This window comes from Macaca mulatta, chromosome 12 (genome assembly GCF_049350105.2).
Source record: "Macaca mulatta isolate MMU2019108-1 chromosome 12, T2T-MMU8v2.0, whole genome shotgun sequence".
NCBI classification, from domain to species: Eukaryota; Metazoa; Chordata; class Mammalia; order Primates; family Cercopithecidae; genus Macaca; species Macaca mulatta.
In genome coordinates this window covers 130208042-130229199 of record NC_133417.1, presented here as the reverse complement: position 1 = coordinate 130229199, position 21158 = coordinate 130208042, and the positions used below count along the sequence as shown (strand labels likewise).

At 38.9% G+C, this 21158-nt stretch overlaps 1 protein-coding gene across 5 annotated transcripts in view; it reads left to right on the top strand.

The window, feature by feature from the left end:
* DOCK10 (dedicator of cytokinesis 10) overlaps positions 1-21158 on the top strand; it is a 288958-nt gene that overhangs the window by 67386 nt on the left and 200414 nt on the right. The gene's annotated exons all lie outside the window — the stretch shown is intronic.

Here is a 21158-nt window from a genome sequence, read left to right as displayed (position 1 = left end):
TAAGGGTACCTATCTGCCTTAGTTTCCTATATCTGCTGTAATAAATGACCACGAACTTAGTTTTAAACAACACACATATTATCTTACAGTTAAAACACATGTATTACATTTCTGGCCATCAGAAATCTGAAACGGATCTCACTGGGCTAAAATTGGCAGAGCTGCATTCCTTTCTGGGGGCGCTAGGGGATAATCTGTTTCCTTGCCTTTTCCAAGTTCTAGAAGCTGCCCACATTCCTTGGTTTGTGGTCCTCGTTCATCTTCAAAGCCAGGAGCATAGTGTCTTCCAGCAACTCTCCGACTCTGACCTCTGACTCTCCCACCTTCCTCGTTCACTCCTAAGGACGCCTGTGATTACATTGGCCCCACCTGGATGATCCAGGCTCCTCTCCCATCTCTAAGTTAGCTGATTCCAATCTACAGCCTGGATTACACTTTGCAATATAAATGACATAGGCACAGGTTCTGGGGATTAGGACATGCACGTTGTTAAAGGGACATTGTTCTGCCTACCATACTATCTATCAGGGTTGTTTTAAGGATTCATTGAGTGGATTCACGTAAAGGACCTGTAAGAGTGCCTGGCACTTGGTAAGAACTCACTAAGTTTTCGCTATTATTATTGCATATATTGTCTTATCGAAAGAAAGAAAAGTTTACAAACTTAATTTACGTTAAAGGATTGTTATAGAAAAAAGGAATCGAACTGTTAAGCAGAAACTTAATCTGTGCTTCATAAAATGTGTGGAAATGGAAACTCAAAGTTAGCTTATTTATGGGAGTACTGTAATACTGAATAGATTATTCACACAAATAGATTATTCAAAGAATATAAGTTTATTTGAGTTCTCTTTTGTGTTATCCACTAATTGCCAGTTTTCCAAAATTTAACTTTTAGTTTCTTGTTTTCCTTTCGTCATTTTTTAAAGGAATGTTGCATCCTTTAATACAACTGAAATTAACCGTTTAATTTCAATTTTGTTGTTCTCAAATTAAGCCAAATTTAAAAATTATAAGGAACAAAATCTTGAATGTTTAGAATTTAAAACCACCACAATCGTAAAGAAAAGTCGAAAATCAGGTGAGAGAGAATGCATTTTAAGTTCAGTAGGTACAACTGAACTTACTAATTTAGAGATGGAGAATAGATTGTATCTCGTGTAATTTTAAAGTTATCTCAATGTTTTTAATGTGAGTAGATTTTTTTATTACAGATTTGTAATCATTAAGAAACTTAAGAATGCAAAATTACAGAATCTTGATTCTTCTACCAATAGGTACTCAATCAAGGGTTTGATGAATGAATGAATGCAAGCCATATCTTATGGGTCATAAAGGTAGAAAGGAGGAATACATTAGGTGGAAAGAATATGGATTCACTTGGTAGATTATCTGCATCCTTAGTATTGGTCACTGGGTAATCAAGAACCTTCTTTGCTTTCATACACTTTATGAGAACTAACTGAGTAACCCACAGATTATCTTAAAATTCTGCTTTATAAATAGTTGGAGGAAGTAAACATGGAAATAATGTCCAAAAATAATAGCTTTTTGTTGATCATTTCGAATTCTGATGGTCACTTTGCTACAAACTTTGCTCGGTATTCTTTTCTTTTGCCACAGTCACTCTGAAGGATATTGTGATTTTTATTCCAGTATAGTTAAGGACAAAATTAAAGCACACAGAGTAGCTCTGACCAATTGGAATATAATGTAAGCCACATATGTAATTTTAAATTTTCTAGGGAACATATTTGAAAAAGAAAAAAAGCATATTAAATTAATTTTAATAGTATATTTTCTTTAAACCTATGTATCCAAACTATTATTATGTTGGCATGCAATCAATATAAAAATTATTACAATACTCGATAGTCTTTTTTCACACCAAATCTTCAAAATGTAGTGTACATTTATATACATACAACACATTTCAATTTGGATGCTAAATGTTTAATCACAAACATTTGTTCAGTATTCAGATTTCATAAAATTTATAGTTGAAAGAGTAAACTCATATTCCAAAGTTTCTCCAAAACTAGTTAATTGTTTTCCAATTACTGGATAAAATATTCGAGTCTTAAAGTAAATCAAAATTAAATAAAATTAAAGATTTAGTTCCTTTGTCACACTAACCACACTTCAAGGACTTCATAGCCACTTATGGCTAGTGGCAGCTGCATTGAACTATGCAGGTGTAGTTGTTACTGCATTTGTCCAAAGTCACCCATCTGGTGTGGCCCTAGGCAAATGTGTACCTGCCACCTTCCCGTGAAAGTCCAGCCATACCCACTTCTTTCACTGCACGCCCTGCTACACAGTGCAACCTCGCCCATTCCTCCCATCCCACCCACCTCCTCTCCTCTCTTCACCTGCAATCTCCACCTACCTCCCCTCTCCTCTTGCAACCTGACCATGCCCCCTTCCTGCCCTCCCTGTCTCTGTTGACTCAGGTCTGGGATCTCTTGCAGTGGCATTTTTCTGTTTAATATCCAATAATACAGTGGCATTATTCTGCTCAAATGGCACTTCTCTTTAAAAGTCAGACTTTTTAATACAGATTATATAGAATAATAAAATGCTAGAAATTTGATGTTATACAATCCAGCTGCCTCATTGGAAGATGAAATCCAGGGCCAAACAGGTCAATTGACTTATCTGTGGCTTCTACAAAGTTGCTGGCAGAACAAGGGTATTTGTTCAGGTCTCAAAATGATGAGACCCACATTCTTTTTAACTACATGGTATTTCCTCCTCTTAATCCAGAAATAATGAGCTATAGTTCCAAGGTATGTGCACAATTTTAAGTGAAACTACATAGATGCTAGCTACAAAATACAAAGTAATGTCAATAGCATAGCAAATTCTATCCAGTTTCTGGTTATCTTAGAGGAATAAATCCACTGGGAGATGAAAGCCAATTCCGTCCTAGGGATTCTTGCTCCAAACTAGTTTTTTGACTTTCCTTTAAGGATTAAATACAGAGATAATGAGTTCAAGTTAATCTGTAGAGTAAAGCAATGAGCAGAACAGATGCTCTGGAGATAACAGAATGCAACTGTGGGGGCTTATGGATCCCACGGCAGAGACAACAAAGAGAAAAAAAGGGAAAATCGCTTTGTTGTAATCTCTTCAGATTGAAGGGTTTATAGAATTCTATTTTGGGAACAGACGTCTATCTCTGTCATCTTGCAGAACTCTGAATCCGGAAATGCCGTGCTAGAACAGAAACAGAATCACATAATGACAAAATCTGGGTATTGGTATCAGGCTTGTTGTGCCATTTGAGAACTGTAGGACTTTGGGATAATTCCCTGAGTTCCCTGAGCCTCCGTGTCCTTATATGCAGCATGATTGGGATTCCTCACGAAGCTGTTGATGATCTAAATGAAAACTGAGTAAAAACGCTGACCACAGTGCCTGGATCACTGAGGCACTGCACCTGTTTTTAATCTGTAAAATGAGGAAAATACTTGCTGCCCACCTGCATCATAGAAATTTAAGTACTTACTTCTACAAGTAGAAACATACTGTTTATTATATTGGATTAATTCTGGGGAGACATTTTGATACTCTTCAGTTCTCTTCAGTTTGATACTCTTCAGTGACTACTCTTCAGTTCTCCACTAATAAGGAAACTAGAACATTAAATAGAACACTTATCAGGTGAACAGAGTTGCTCAAAAGCGGACTCAGTGGAAAAGCTAGTGAACCCAATGATATTCCCCAAATGAAAGCCACCGGGGGAAATGAGTGAGCCAAAAGGCAGAGAAAGGGATCAAGGACAAGGAGAGATGCAGGCAAGGAAGAGGCTCCCCGAGCGGGGAAAGAAATGAAGCGTGAAACTACAGTGGCCTATGGTTGTTAAAGGGGACTGTTTAAAGGTTTGCTTTAAAACCAGCCTGCTTTTCTATCACGCTAAAACAACCTGACACTTCAGTCTGTGTCATTCCTCCACCCTGGTTTTTATTTCCTTAAAGATGTTGGTCCTTTCACATTTTTGTGAAATCATATTTTGTCTCATTTTCGCCCATGCTGTTGAAAAGAATGCTGATGGGTTTCAAGTTAAAGATTACACGTATCTATTTCTTTCTTTTAGCTCTGAAAATTGAGTGAAGCATGGCAAATCTGTAATTAATGCAACTGGGGTAGTATCACATCTTCAGGGGCTGGCATAATGGGCATCAGAGGCTTTTGTTTTGACCTCCAGGCAAATGAACCAGTGAACAGCCCTGGAGGACTCATTTGCAAGGAAGTGGGGAATAAAAAGTCTCATCACAAATACATCTTCTTTTTGCACAACTATAATGAAAAAATTATGAACCCTATATTGTTCATCACAAAACAGTAAGGACCTTTGGAATCGCCCAAGTTCACCTACAGAAGCTTTTCAGATCTGTTCTTGGAAGATATTTGCTACAGATGTGGTTAAGGTCGTTAAAGATCACAAAGACGTTAAATGACTTTCATAAAGGTGGAGATGGAAAGGAGAAACGTTAGGAATGTGGAGTGATATCATTGCTGAGTGAATTAAAAAGTAACGGAAGAAATCTGGTACCCCCATTTGAGAGGACTGCTGCTGCCTCACACGCGTGCACATTTTTAACCTTCCTTGGCAAAAGCCAGGAGCCTAACTTCAAACTGAGACCGCCGAAAAGTAGAAAAACATCACAGCGGAACAGCTTTGCCCTGGGGTTCCGCAGACAATACTGTGCCTCTCTGCAGCCCTCCTTATTGCCTGGATTTGGCAAGCCCTACATTGAGTTCACCTTCCCAATCGTCTGCCTCTGTTTGGTTGAAGTGTAGGGGGTGGTTCTAAGCGTGTATCTGTCTGTGGCTCAGTCTGTTTTACAGTCAGTTAAAGAGACGTTCACACTTTGTGTTGCCTTTAAACATTCAGCCCTGTTCATATCCATAGATGCACTATAAATGTTTGCATGTACACATACCATGTAGCATGTAGCTGGATAAAGGCTCGTTTATGATATTACATCCGTTATCCTGGTAACCAGAGTTTTAAATGGACCCTGTATGTATGGAAAAAATAATCTACTATCTTAGTCAGTTAGGACTGAATCTGTTATTTTAGAACCTTGGGAAGGTAAAAACAGTAAAGATTTGAAACTATTGATGTAGAATTCATCAATTTTGGCAGCTATCTCATTTGATCGCTCACCTTCTACAGTAAATATCAAATTATCACCATTTTACAGAGAATTCCAAATCCCAAATACTCAATACCAAATGGATTAAAAGCAGCTGTGTGCCAAAGGCCAGGCATTGAAGTGGGAAATTAGGGAGAGGGGCTGGGGAAGTTGCAGATGAGAACTGTTGTGCGGGATTGAGCTTCCTCAGCCCTCGCACCTGCCCTGCCTGGGACTGTCTTCCTTGATTCATATTCCCTGTGGTTTTATGAATCAAAAGTTTAAACTATTCTTAGTTCCTGGAGGTCATTTTCTGGCGCTCTTTTTAAAATACCACATGGGAATTATTTCGGTTAGCAAAAATACTGAACATACCATTTTCTCTTAGCTCTCTCCTTGCCATGTTTGTTTCATACATACTTGATTTCCCAGCAAGTGCTCCCTTTTACAATCATAATCATGGCTTAAATTTAACATTGTTTTGTTCTCCAAATGGTTATCTTACTCTATGTTCAAAAGTTTAGATTTAGAGGACTCAGTTCAAAATTCAGCTTGTGATTTCCATTTAGATGTTTTCCCAAAATACATAATGAGTAGGTATTAGAAAACTGCAGTTGCAGAAGTATAAAAAATCAAGACAGAATAAAGCCTCTCCATTTTTTCTTTTTATATATTTTTACATTGTAAAAGAAGTATATACTATGCGAAAAATATAAATACCGCATACCAGTATAAAATAAAAAGTGAAAACATTTGAGGTCATTTTTTTTAAACTTCTTCCCTGTATTTCTACACTCCTCTCAGGTCCCTACAGATAACCATTACTAACAACTACATATATGTGGGGTTTTTTTAACAATATGGATTTCCATGACACTTAACATCTGACTTGTTAAGAGAAGGTCTTTCTAATTAGAAAACTAAACATGATCATGATGTAGTACATACAACACAGCCAGTTTGGGGCTTAATTTCCTGGTGTGATTTGGTGAGGAGGCCTATTGTACTCACTATTATAACATTCTTCTGTCATAGTCACCAAGTAAAGTGGCAACTTCGGAGACCTGATTATAAAATAATACTTTGGGGTTGACCTACCCAAAACCAAGCCATTGGACAAAAACCTGAAATTTTACTTGTTATGGAGATCATTAAGACATCTGAGGGCAAACTTTTTCACACCAGGTAAGACTAGAGGATAGGCCGGCCGGGTGCGGTGGCTGACGCCGGTAATCCCAGCACTTTGGGAGGCCGAGGCGGGCAGATCACCAGGTCAAGAGATACCACAGACCATCCTGGCTAACACGGTGAAACCCCGTCTCTATTGAAAATACAGAAAAATTAGCCGGGCGTGGTGGCGGGCGCCTGTAGTCCCAGCTACTCGGGAGGCTGAGGCAGGAGAATGCCGTGAACCCGGGAGGCGGAGCTTGCAGTGAGCCGAGATCGTGAGATCGCACCACTGCGCTCCAGCCTGGGGTACAGAGCGAGACTCCGTCTCAAAAAAACAAAACAAAACAAAAACTAGAGGATAGGGCGAACTTTATCCATTTGGTCCTGATATTCCATGAACAATGGACAGTGTCGTTTCATGCACTCTTGTTTTAGCACCTACAATATTTTAGACTGAAGGGGTTTGCAAACGTGTGTAATTCCTGCCTCCTTCATCCTTGATACCATGAAATATGAGCCTCTTTTCTTTTTTTTTTTTTTTTTTACCTGAGTACCTGCTTCTGGATGAGCTATTTAACTTTATTCCCATGAGCTCGCTGGTATGAAAGGTTTATCCATATTTGTTCACAGCCTCAATAAAATGTAATTGGCCATAAAGCCAGCAAGTGTTGAGGCCTAGGTCCAAAGAAACTTAATATGTAGCCCTTTATACTCTTTCTCACACTTAGTATTTTTCTACGTCTTAAAATGAGAGTTATTCTCCTCTTTCTCAGGGATGCTGTGTGATAACAACTCAAATTTAAAGGCTGTGTGATCAAGTTTTATAATTTGCATATTGGCGATTGTAGTCTTATTGACTTCCAGAAGGAGGAAATAAAGACTTGAGATTTCTAGAAAATAGCAATAAAGCAAACATCTCCCTTTTGTTGACCTGAGAAAATTACATTCTGGAATTTACACATGAATAAAATAAGAAAGTCAGTCTTACATAAATCTTAACAGGCCGTGAAGCATTTGATGATGGTTATTTTGTATATTCAAAACAGCCTGTGATGTATCATGCTAATGCAAAGAAGCCATTATTTTCAAATAAGTTTATCTCTCTATAGGGAGAATAAGGCGACAAACAAGGGCCACAGTGGGGGAGGGGCACCATCCAACTGTGCTTTCCTAGTTGCTGATGTAATTTTTAAGTATCAAGAATATGCAGGCCCTTCAGAAAAGTCTTTCATATCAAATTGGAGGGAATGTAGGGCTAAGAGTGGATGGTGTATAGGCTGCACACTCTGTAATGTTTGCCAAATATCTGAAGGCGTCAGAGAGTCTGTTGTGCCCACTTGCATGTTTATAGGAGAATGTTAATCAATTAGTTCAATTCTGCTATAGATAGTAAGCAATTACATTCACTGGAAGCCACAGCAATGTGATTAATAATACATTCCAATTTCCCAAAGTAGCATTTCTCCCAGCACTTAAATGTGGCTCTTTGAAAAGTACATTTTTGTATATAAGGGACATGGTTGAATTGAAATTTATTTCCCTAAAAAGAATACTGTGAGAAGAAAAATACAGAGTTTTATATAATGCCTTCTGACTCTTCCTACATAAATGGGTGAAATTTGAGTTACCTTTTTTTCTAACAATTTTCAAATAAATTATCAAGAAAGAATATTTTAGGCTTAACCAGTATTTTATGCTATATGCAAGTTTTAGGGAAGCCAGTTAATTTCTTTTATAGAGCACCTGCTGTATTCAAGTTCTGACACTAAACTCTCTAAATTATAGAAAGGTAATTAAGCTACTATCTGTGTATTTAAGAAGATATCACAGCAATAAGGCATTTGGCCTGTATTAAGTGAATACAATCTAAAGGGAAATAAGATAATTTCCACAAGAAAAGCACAAAGAAAGTACCATGAGGTTTCAATAGAGGGATAAAGAAGACAAGAATCCATCCAAGAAGGACTGGATCATAGACTATATACAGAATCATGCTCAGAGATAAAGGCAGAAAAAAACCATCTTGTATAGGAACATTGACCTTCAAAGGGTGCCCAAGAATGCCTACTGTTAGGCATTCAATCAGAAAACATGTACTTTTCCTACATGCCAGGCTCTGCTCCCTCTCTGACACAACATGAAATCTGGGCACTTTTAGGATTATCACCAAACCTCCCTGAACTTTGCACACACTAGGAAGTTAAAGCATTTCCGATTGAATAAGCTATTTATTCAATACACCAAAAAGGCTGAATGATTATGTTTTTGGGAAAATATGCCTCATGAGATACACAATGTAATTATTTTCTAAAATCAACGCTATTCATTGGTGATATTTTTGCAAACAATGGAAAAGTTGATTAATGAGAGCTCTTGACTTCTACCAAAAGAATTTCTTTTTTATTTGATATAGTGGTATTGACATAAACCATCAAAGAGAAGCATGTTTGCTGTGGACATCCACACTAGAAATAACTTGGTAGTTTAGTGGGCAACACATTGTCCTATGTCTCTACCCAGAGCCGTTGTGAATCATTCTCTCAAAAGAATGTCTTGTATCCTTGAAGTATGGGTTCTTATAACCGGGCTGTTCTCCCCTTTTGGTTCAGTGGCCAAAGGGAGAAGAGAAAGAAAAAGAAAGGAAAGGAGATCTGCATTTTTGAGGGCATGTTACCAAAAGGTGAAATTTAACATTAATTTGATAATATTCAACACCAGTCATCACCTTTTCTTAGAAATATTCAAAGGCCAGGCCAGGCATGGTGCCTTATACCTGTAGTCTCCGTATTTTGGAAGGCCAAGGTAAGCAGATGGGTTGAGCCCAGGAGTTTGAGGCTGCAGTGAGCTGTAATGACGCCACTGAACTCCAGACTGGGTGACGGGGCAAGACCGTGTCTCTATTTTAAAAAAAAAAAAAAAAAAAAAAAAAGAAGAAGACAAGAAGAAGAAAGAAAGAACACATACTTAAAGGCCAAGACTTAAAGCTATAGAAAAATCACGATTTTATTCCTAGACCCATGGTTCCTGTGCCTCGTTAAGCCCTCAATAAGGACTTACTGATGAGTCAGGTGGTATCTCTTTCAAAGAGGTTTGTTATTTTAAGATCAAGCTGTATTAAAGAACCATTTGCATTTAGAAAATGAACAACACATTAAATTTTAACCAATCATCAAGTATCCTTTATTATTACAGCAGTTTATTATTTATAGTTGTTCTAATTCACTTTAAATTCTATGACATATTCGAATTCACTTTAAATTCTATGACATATTTTTATTACATCCACTTAAATACAGTCATCTAAATTTCACCAAGGAAAACTCACATAAGACGTCTCACCTGTGCTAACACCCTCCGCATCCTGTATTTTAGTTCTCCTTTCAAACATAAAGTTTTAAATAGGTATTTTGAAAATATAATATGTAAGAAATGACTCTTTTGAAAAAAAAAATTAGACCAAATTGTGAAAACATGTGATTGTAGTTTAGCTTTCTTCTAACAATAGTCAGTTGGACTGTACATCAAATTCTTCCCTTTGCAAGAAGAAAAAGGAATGTAAAATGTAGATAATGAAGGAATAGGTGAAGAACATCAATGAGAATCTGACATTGCGTCCACCTTTTCTTAAATTGTGAAAGACAAGTAATTGAAAATTTTAAATTTGAGTAACTTTAACTTTCATGCTAAAGTCCTAATTATATTTCTTTCATTCTTAATATAAAATTACTACTTGAAAATGTTTACTTCTCCTTTAAAAATAAATCTCTGTCACTTCTTGGAAGTTTTGCTTAGTATCACGTTCTCATCATATATATGAAGAGGCTTTGAGCCATGCCATTAATTGCCACACTGATTTCTCACGTGAACTGACTGTGCCTCAAAATGATTTTTATTATTTTAAATTAAAGAAGAAATTTTGGTACAATGTACTGATTACTATGGCTTAATCAATACAAGAAATATTCTCTTGTCCCATACATTTAAGGAGAGGGCATTCTGGCTAAACAGAACAGATACACAATTTTATTACCACCTTCAAAATATTGGCACATTATTCACATTTGAGAAATCTTCACAAGTAAACTATTGATCCATTGCAGACCTGTATTAACTGCGAATATAACAGCAGTAGAAATCCTTAGGATTGCTGTCTAATGTAGAGGGATCAGGCAAGACTTAGATCAGAGTCTCAGTCACAATATTCTTCCCAAAAGACATGGTCTTACATGTGAAACCCTTAAGTTAGGGGTTCCAAACTCCATGCCACCAGGCCACGAAGGGAGTAAGTGAAGCAGGCTAGACAAGGAGTCAAATCAGATTGGTGGGTCGCATAGCAAACTAGGGCAGACATGGCCTATCCAGAGGGTTTAGCCACCAGTCAGCTTGGACAACAGTTTCCAGGTCAAAAGGTGGGATCAGTATGGTCAGATCTCGAATTTTTCAAAATAAACTAGTAACTCATATAGAAAAATCTCCCAATTTTTTCTATATAAAAAATCTCCCAATTGTTAAATGCTGGCAACAAATTCATATACCTTAAAACATTTTTTTTGGCAGAAAAAACACAACTGTGGGACTAACTTGAATCCTAGGCTGCCTAATTGTTATTCTCTTTTAAATTTTCATTAGGGTTTCACTTTCATTCAGTATTCCAACTTCAGGGTACCAGTGAGAACTATAATGTCTGCAATCCATTATAATGTACTTGGCTGATATGAGTGGAAAATGATTTTGCTGTTAATATAAATATAGGATTAAAGGTTATATTTTTGACTTTGAGAAACATGCATTTTGGCTCCTAATTCAGACAGATTTCCACAGGTATAATTGAATAGTAACAAGTCAGACTATCTTTTCTTGACAGTAAAACAGCAAAAGGGGAATGTGGTAATAAATATCTGATAGTTAATTTAATTTTCAGCAACATAATGCAAGTAGGAGATGTGAGCACTAATGCATCAAAAGCAAAAACTCCTTTTAGAAATCTGTTTACAAAGCAGACCAGGGATATCACCGGTTATTGAAGGAAGAGAGTGGATTCTCATGTTCCATATATTCCCCTTAACTGGGTCATAAATTATTTTCCATGCTGACCACAGTGCTTATTTAGTGCTTACTATACATCCATGAAAATTTGTCCATGCCTCACTCTATTATGCTGAGATGTCACAGAAACCCAGTGAACCCAATGCTACATACCTAATTAGGTGTCAATTTTTGTCCAATCTCAGAAAATAACTTGAAGTATTTATTTAATTTATGCATTCCCCTAACTGATGGGCACAAGTATCTTGGTCTGACTGCTATGGAAAATGATTCCTGGTAGAAATGAGTGATTTGGCTGGGGTTCATTTCAGGGAAGGAACAGACCAAAATTGGAACAGGTGCAGAGGTCTCGCCCTGAAGCCTGTCAGCCAGCCACTATGCTGTCAATTCTTTGTTTTAGCACCAAAGCAACCTGGCATCTGCCCTAGTTCAGATTTTCATGGCTCCTCAATCAGCTCCTGCAATTCCTGTTCCCCCTGGAGAAGATGTCACTGACATCTTATGCTAAACAATTTGAAATTCTATCTCACTAGTTGTCTCACTGTGTCCCAGTTGCATAGACCATTTCCCAAACTGTGTGACACAGAATAAGAAGTGTGCTGTAAGAAAATGCTACTATGTGGCCAGGCGTAGTGCCTCACACCTGTAATCTCAGCACTTTGGGAGGCCGAGGCAGGCAGATTACAAGGTCAAGCGATCGAGACAATCCTGGCCAACATGATGAAACCCTGTCTCTACTAAAAATACAAAAATTATCTGGGCGTGATGGTGGGTGTCTGTAGTCCCAGCTGCTCAGGAGGCTGAGGCAGGAGAATCGCTTGAACCCAGGAGGCAGAGGTTGCAGTGAGCCAAGATTGCGCCACTGCACTCCAGCCTGGCAACAGAGCGAGACTCCGTCTTGACAAAAAAAAAAAAAAAAAAAGAAAAGAAAAGAAAAGAAAAGAAAATGCTGCTATGCAAAACTAAGCATGGGAAATATTACATACTACAGACTGGAGAGAGAATTGTGTTGCACAGTGGGAATTAGAACTCTGAGGAATTCTGCAGTGAGAAGGTCAGTTTAGCTCTGTTCAATGCAATATTTCTCAAGTTTAGTTGCCACTGTAAATCTCTTCTCTGTAATCCTGGCCAACGTGTTGTGAAGCTCTAGAACACAGTTGGGGAAACACTGATATTGACAAGAGGGGATGCTATTCAAGGCCTCCAAGTTGGGAATAACCTGATCAGACCTAGTTTTCACAAGGAAAGTTGCTGCAATGAGGAGGATTACCAGAAAATATACAATCATTAGAATTTGGTGATGGGTTCGTTGTGCACATAAGGGATAAGGGAAGTTGAAAATGAGTACCAAGTTTCCAATGTTATCACGTAGGTGGATGATGATGTTAGTAACATCATGATAAAGTTGCATGGAAGAGTATTTAGAAGGAAAGGGAATGAGCATCTAGTTGGTTTGCTTTTTGGCCCTTGCAAGGACATATGGAAGAAATGATAATGAAATTTGCATTTGTTTGACTTTGAGTACTTTCTGATGCAAATCTGTCATCACAGCACCTGCCAAACCACCTCCTCTAAGCTCTGTAAAAGCAAAGAGGTTATTTTATTCTTCTGCTTCTCCTAAATACTTAGCACAATATCTGTACCCATTTACAGTGTAAATAAATACATGGCTGCAAATAGTTATATGGTTGTAAAAAGAACATGACCTTAGCTAGATCAAGGAAAATAAAGAGTGCAGGTTGGGGAAGCCCCTCAGACTGGAGGAGGAGCTCAGCAAGAGGCCTCAAAGCACAGGAGGGAGCAGGAGCCCAGGAACAATAGGAATAGCAATAATAATTATAATAATAATAATAAATGTGCAGCATTGAAGACACTGTCTTTGGTATAAATCATGGCTGTTTTCTGCCTTTATATATCATTCCTCTCAAGGTTCAATTTCAGAGAAGGAGCAATCTGATTGGTGGAGGTGAGGTCAGGTCACCTTGTTTGACGTGCTCTGGAAGGTGCCTCCTCTGAGGCATTGCCCATAGGAAAATCAAGGTATAATTTCCACAACAAAGAGGACTTGTATATGTCACACCCTTATTGACTCTGCCTTTTTCTCCAACGGATGAAAAGCTCAGGCTTTTATACAAAGACTCAGTCTTAGCAGTGACCACTGAAGTCAACCCAACGAGCAGAGGGGGACAAAACTGAACCTCAGGCCTGCTGGAAAGGAAGGGTTTCCCAGTGTCGGCTTCTGTTTTGCAGCTGCATTTAAGGCAAAAGTGATGAGATGTTAAAAATATATAACTGAATATTCAGATTTCAGCAAGATACTATCAATAAATTAAGTGGGTGTGAAAACAGCCTCAGAATTATTTCCAGTGCTTTATTTACAAATCATGTCAAGGGCAATGTCATCCAGTGAGAAGGCACAGCTGTTTCCTTCTGAAGTGGAATCCAGCTGAAAGCAGGGAATGAGAGACAGTAGCACCTTTTTGGGTGCATCATCTGAACTAAATGTGGAGAAAGAGGAGCTCTGATTGAAAATCATTTTTCTTGCCTTTAAGGTTAAAAAAAGAAAGTAATAAAGGCTTATTTTTGGGGGTCCAGTTATATGTTTACCTGGAATGGTTGATACAAGTTGTTTTATTTAAAAACACTCAAACATAGAAGTTTAGAGTTTAAAAAGAAAAGCTTCAGGACAAGAAGTCCAGAAAGGTTACTGTTTTGCCTGAGGTCACTCAACCCATCAGCGATAGATGTTGAATACAGGTTTCCTGGTGCCATCCAATGCTCTCCTCACTGTGAATGCAGTGAGATGCACTCTGCCTAAAAGAAGAAAAGAAATGGCTTATCATGGCAGTCTCCACTCTGTAGTTATGGGCAGTGAGAAAGAAGTCAACACAAATTCAGAACTGGTTCTTGAAAATATGTTCCCTAATGCCAACCAAAGCAAGAAGGATGCCAATTTTAAATGCTGCCGAAGATCTTTTGATGTAGTCTAGGTAGAGGATCTCCTTCCCAATCTATGATACCCTTGCAAAAGAGAACAAAGTCAGATTAAATGTCTCTTTGTCAGTGTACTTTAATACCTTTCAGTGGCCTTGGAAATGTATTCAAAGGAAAAAGAGGAAGACGGGGGGAAAACAAAGTGCGATACTCTTTCTATTGTTCACAACATCAAATTGGTAATTATCATGTTGGTATTTGCCACATGCCAGTAGGAGACCCTGCACCGTTGAAACATAAAGAGGATACTGTTTATTGCTCTGGGAATTTACAGTCCCACTTAGGCAGAAAAGTAACCATGAAAAGTTTTTTTTTTTTTTTTAAAGCATATGATATTGGTTAAAACTTGGCTTTCTTAACTTCCTTGGCATTTGAGTCTTTTTTGTGGGATGAAGGGAGATGACAGAAATAGGATAATTGGAACCTTTTGTAGTTGTGCACAGAGGGGATTTAAAAATGAAACAGCCAGTGTTGCAAGACACAATGAACACAAAGAGGTCAGTTGTGGAAGGAGTGAGTGTGCAGGGGAAGAGAGGCTATTTAACCTAATTATCCTTATCCAAACCAAATGGTCTTCTGGCTACTCCCTTCCTTTCTGAAGCATCCTATTCCTTTCACTGCCACTTTCGAGGTGCCCTTTTTGTGCCCGAAGCTGGTGCCCTTTTTGTGCCTGAAGGTCCTCCTCCTAATGCTCAATGCATGAGCAGCTAGGATCATCCTGCGCTCATAAACCATACACTGTAGCAGCCCAGCTCAAGATGACCTCAACACAATTACTTTATAATCAGACTTACAACTGATATCCACTGAGCATTTTATTATATTCCACACACGGCACTAAGCACTTCGCAAATATTCTCTTAATAAGCCTCACAACATCTAATAAAGTAGATACTGTGCTTATCTTTATTTTGCAGATAAGGAGACTCATTTTCAGAGAGGTTAGGAAGTCACCCAGAGGTACCCAGCAAGTAAGAGGGAAGGCCAGCGCAGTGGTCTTACCCACAGTGGCCAACACCACACTCCCAACGACATGCTTTCATGCTTGAAGTGTGTATCCTCATCCCCAATTCCTTGGGCCTTTGCCTACGTGACCAGCTTGCCTCTTCTGAGATATCATTCTAAGTTATTGAAGATTGTAATGGGTTTGTAGCTTTTCCAGGCAAGTGAAGCCGCATTTTAACAGAGACGTCCCAGAACAGAAACAGAAACCTAGGCTTATGCACTAATTTGAATAGTGGGTTCTGAGACATGTGGAGAAGTGAAAGAGGGCACTGATTTGAAGGACAGTAGGTCTGAGGTTCTTCCAAGCAAGTCAGCTGGGCTTTCAAGAGATACTAACTCTGGTCCGAAGAGAAATCTCCACCGTCTGCCAGGAGATCCCTGACGCTGAAAGCCATCATCAAGGAAATACTGGATTTGGTGGCTCACACCTGTAATCTCAGCTACTCAGGAGGCTGAGGTGAGAGAGTCTGTTGAAACCAGGAGTTCTAGATTAGCTTGGGCAACATAGCAAGACCCCACCTCGAAAAAAATTAAAATGAAAAAAGGTGTGATGACATACACTTGTAATCCCAGCTACTCAGGAGGCTGAGGTAAGAGAATCATTTGAGCCTGAGTTCAAGGCTGCAGTGAGCTATGATCACACCACTGTACTCCAGCCTGGGTGACAGAGTGAGACCCTATCTCCAAAAAAAAAAAAAAGAAAAAACTAAATACTAGATTTAGACCTAGGGTTGGGGAGAGATTTTTCCCTCCCCTCCCCTCCCCCAAGAAGTTTTGGCAACATCTGAAGACCTTGTTGGCTGTCACAGATGGGCACAGCAGAGGGCCAGGAGTTTGCTACTGGCATCCCTGGTTAGAGGCCAGCCAGGGATGCTAGTAAACATCCTGCAATACAAGGGACACCCTCCCACACAAACAACAAGTGATCAGGTCCAAGATGTCAATAGTGCTGAGTCTGAGAAACCCTGATTTAGACAATACCTGAGGGACGTGACCAGCATGACCAGGTTTACAAAGTCCAAGCAGAGCAGTGGCCAGTGAAGGGCTGGCTTTATTGCAGGGTTTTCTCCTCTTTTTCCCAAACATGCAGCGTGATCCAGCTGGTTAGTTAATTCCACCAACTGAGGATACATTAGGAAAAGACAATATTTGATTTTATAAATGAGACCTCAGTGCACTATAAAATAGTTTGTGTTGGGAGGTAGTACCACAGAGGACACTAGTATATGATTTTCTGCCTAAGAAAACTATTAGGTGAACCAGTTTCTGAGGCATTGTTTCTCAAAGTATGGTCCACGTAGCGTCTTTAACAGGCATCACTTAGATGTTCTATTTTTTTTTTTTTTGAGAAGTGTCTTGCTGTGTTGTCCAGGCTGGAGTGCTGTGGTGCAATCTCGGCTCACTGCAACCTCACCTTCAAGTGATTCTCCTGCCTCAGGCTCCCGAGTAGCTGGGATTACAGGTGCGTGCCAGCACACCCAGCTCATTTTTGTATTTTTAGTAGAGACAGGGTGTCACCATGTTGGCCAAGATGGTCTTGAACTCCTGACCTCAAATGATCCACCCACCTCGGCCTCCCAAAGTTCTGGGATTACAAGTATGAGCTACCGTGCCCGCCAATGGATGGTCTTTATAAAGCCAGATTACTAACCCACCCCCCCTGCCATGAGAGCTACTGAGCTCCTGCATAGGGTCAAGGAATCCACATTTTTAACAACTTATCCATGTGATTCTTACAAACACTGGAGAGTCTTTTCTCTTGGGGTTGTATAGTAGTAACTTTCAAAGTCCTACTATTGTCCAAGTCCCAAATCAAGTCTCAGTGCTTGTATGAAGCACTCTTGCTTCACCTTGGCCAACACAACATTCTCCTTTGTTTTCAGATGCTGCAACCCATATTCTTCATTTGTCACTTTGTTTGTGCCCTTTGTGTTTTATGTGTACCATCATCTCCCCACGTGGACGATGTATAGTCTGTCTGTTCTAATTATCTCTTTATCATTGATTCCTGGCACTGGACAGACATGAGCAATGTTTGACAGAGAGTCCTTCTCATAAACTAGATTAAATAGGTATGGGTGCCCTTATTAGAGGTATCCAATTCTTGTTTCTCTGCTATTTGAGTTCTTCTTTTTTATCTAGTGAGGTGCAGAACAGATACCCAGAGGTCCTGTAATTGGGGACCTTAACTACTGGACATCAAAATATTAAGAATTTGCTGCAGTGTGCACAGCTGAGTAAAGGAAATCCAACAATTAATTATCTGCAAAACACAAAGAAAGCTCTTGATTGCAAACCCAAGACCCTACCATTATTCTCCAATTTCCACAATGCAAGGCATTAAACACTTAAATCAAGGTATTGTATTAGCTTCATCTCCTGGTGGAGGCCTTAAAAGACACAAATGCATTACAGTGCCATTAAAGAAGTGGTTTGTGGAGTGGACTGGTTGCAGAGATTGTACCCAGGCTAACAATCTGATCCACTAGCAATAGATTGTTGGTCTAAATATCTGGTTGCCTTCACACTCAGTAATTGGCATTTACATGACAATTAGTTTCCTTCTCAAAATTGCTTAGGTAAGAATGCTTTATTGCCTTCCATTTATAAAGACAAATCCTTCTGCAGTAAAAAGACAGCCACAAGAATAAAGCATATGTAATGCTGATATTCCATAAATTGACCAATTTTTCCATTAGAGCTCTACAGATTTCAAAGACCTTAGTCTCCCCACAAAACTTACATACAATGTGCTTTTCAGGGTAGTTATTAAACAGTGAGTGACATTCATATTGAAAGCAAGGTAATGAGCAGTTGGAATGGCTACAGGAGGGCAATTTTAGGTGCTTGCTTTATTTTAAAGGAAATAACATTGGTATGTAGTTAACTTTGCCAGCAGTGGGAAGCTGGAGCAGGTTCCAAGCCAGCAAGCAGACAGGATACCTCTGTGTCTAGGGAAAATGCAATTGGAAAACAGTCCCTGTAAGATAAAAGATAACTGCATTGATTCAGATCTCCTCAGCCTCATCTTCTTGGAGGCTATATTTGTGTGTCTTCACCTGATCATGTGTGGAAGAAATCTGCTTCAGCTTGGAATGCTTTTCATTTTCTTAAAAAGGTAGAGGAACAATAGTATAATGAAAAATATACTGCTTTGGAGTGGACTACTTTTTAATAGGAAAAGAACACTGTATTCTAGGTGAGAATCAGCTGCATGCCTTTGTAAAGAGCAGTAGCAGTCCGGCCATATATATTTGTGTGAAACATGTTTAGAAATGCTATGAGCTAGCTGTGGTATTTTTGTTGTTGTCCTTGTCATTATTGTTAGGCTCTGGCTTCTGAGGATGGAGGCAAGGGCATGTGAGTTAGAGTTTTGTCTCCACAAGAATCAATGTTTGTTCCTTAGAGATTTCCCATTTTCAACAGCAGAGCTGGCTGAAGCTGGAAATATTAAAATACACATGACTTCTTGAATACAGTTGGATGCCTTTAGCAAAACATATCAAAAACTTCAAAAAGGGTAATTAACTAAATGCCCAACAGGAAATTCAGAAAAGAATAAACCCTAAAATCAATGTTTTCTATTTTCTAAACATCACACTAAGATACTTATTGGTAAGATATATGCATATCTCTGGACTGTAACTTTTTTCTGGAAGTGGATATCACTGACCAGTGATAAAGTCCACTATTGAAAAAGTATAACTCCTTCACTGCTTGCTATTAGATTCTAAGATGGGCTCAGTAAACTCTGGAAGAAATGAATTTCTTACCTACCCAAACCCCTCTCCCATCAAATTCTCATTTAGAGAATTTTCTAACCTATTGAAATTCAGTACTGTGAACAAATATTACAACTCTATACCTGTCTGAAAGGCTATGAATGGAGTATTATGTTATTTTAATACAATCAAGTAATTTTATGCCTATATACGTGTACAGACATACACAGCAAACGCATATCATCTACCCCCCATACACACTAAGCATGCATCACACACACACACTGTGCACACACAGAGACTCACGCATGCACCACACACTCACAAACTGCAGTCTCTTTTATTGTTGGCTCATCTACATTCTCACTCATGTGCACAGCACCCTTTATTTTCCATGAAATTTCTAAATACTTTGAACTATTAGATTGGCACAAAGGTAATTGTGGTTTTCGCCATAATTTTTAATAGCGCCGTTTTAAAAAACCACCATTTTAAAAATAATCGCAAAAATCACAGTTACCTTTGCCCCAACCTATATTTCACAGACATTGTCCACTTTGAAAACTCTACATTTAGAAATATGAGGTTTTAAAAATGAGTTTTCATTTAAACTCCCCCAGAGAAGTCTACTCTCATTGGTAACCTGGAGCTGCTCAATTGGGTTGACCTTTCTAGCAGGAAGCAGTGAGCCTGAGTACTACTAACTTTAAGAGCTCTTCTGCAGGCTCAGGAGAGACCACAGTGAAGGAGGAAGTCGCTACTTACTGCTTTACTTCCTTTAAGCAGGGTGTACAGCGGCTGAGCTGAACCTGCAGATACACCATGGACCAGCCTTGTTTTTTCTATGACAGAAAGGCTGGGCAGCAAACTAACCTGCAGGCAAATGGGGAAATCTATCAGAAATGGAAGAGAAAAAAATAAAATGAATTATCCAAGCATTCTGCAATCATGAAGAAGTAATCAACAGCAAATGCCAAAAAGCTCAACAGGTTAAAACACTTGGAATAAAGATAAGATGTAATAAGGAAGTAACAACTAAAATGGGCAGAGATGAATAGGAGATGCCTTACCAATTGCTCAGTTTAGGACTTGCGAATCCTATCATCATGTACATGTGTCTACATCTTAACCACTATGTTTCTAGTTACTCTGAATTTCTAATGGTACTTTTGGGGTCATTTTAATGGAATGGATTCAAATGCATTGTCAATGAAAGCCAGATTTCTGCCCCCTGGTTGCTTAGATTCAGTGATGATGCCATTTCCAGATTGGATAGCCTATCTAATTGAAAATGATTAGAATTGAGCATGTTAAAACATAGCATAATTGCGCATTTAAAAAGGACTTTCACATAGTATATTGACTTTGCTTTCTGCCTTTCCTCCACCATTATTTTTCTTTTTTCTTCCAACTTCGTTGAGCTCTCCTGTTCCATTCGACTTCTCTCCTTTGTTTTGACTTCTCATCTTGATTTCACTGCCAGTATTTTCCAGTAAATGATCTAGAAGCCAATTTTCCATTTCCTCCCACTCATTTCTTAGACCCATTGTAACCTGGACCTCCGTGGTCAGTGGAAACCACAACCAAAGGCCAAGTGTCTTTCTTGTCTACACCTTCTTCTCAGTACATCTTTGATGTTAAAATGAAAACACACGCATACAAAATTGAAGAATAAGACTGTAGTAGATGGTATTTTAAAGATGTCCCCTCCAGACTCCCTGATCATTCAAACATGAATCTTCGTACAGCTGTGAAGGGACTTTGCAGTTGTAAATTAAGGTTGATCATCAGGTGGCCTTAAAGCAGAGAAATGATACTGGATTGTTCTGGTCTAATCACGTGAGGCCCTGAAAGCCAAGGCTTTTTTTCCCTGGCTACAGCAGAGAGATACAGAAGAAGATGAGGCAAAAGGAGAAGTTAGATTCAAAGTGTGAGGGATTCAACCGGCTATTTCTGGTTTAGAGAGTTCTTGAGTCAGGGGATGTGGGTGGCCTCTAAAAGCTAAGAATGACCCCTGGCTGACAGACAGAAAAGAAACGGCCACCTCAGTCCTGTAACTGTAAGGAATAAATTTTGC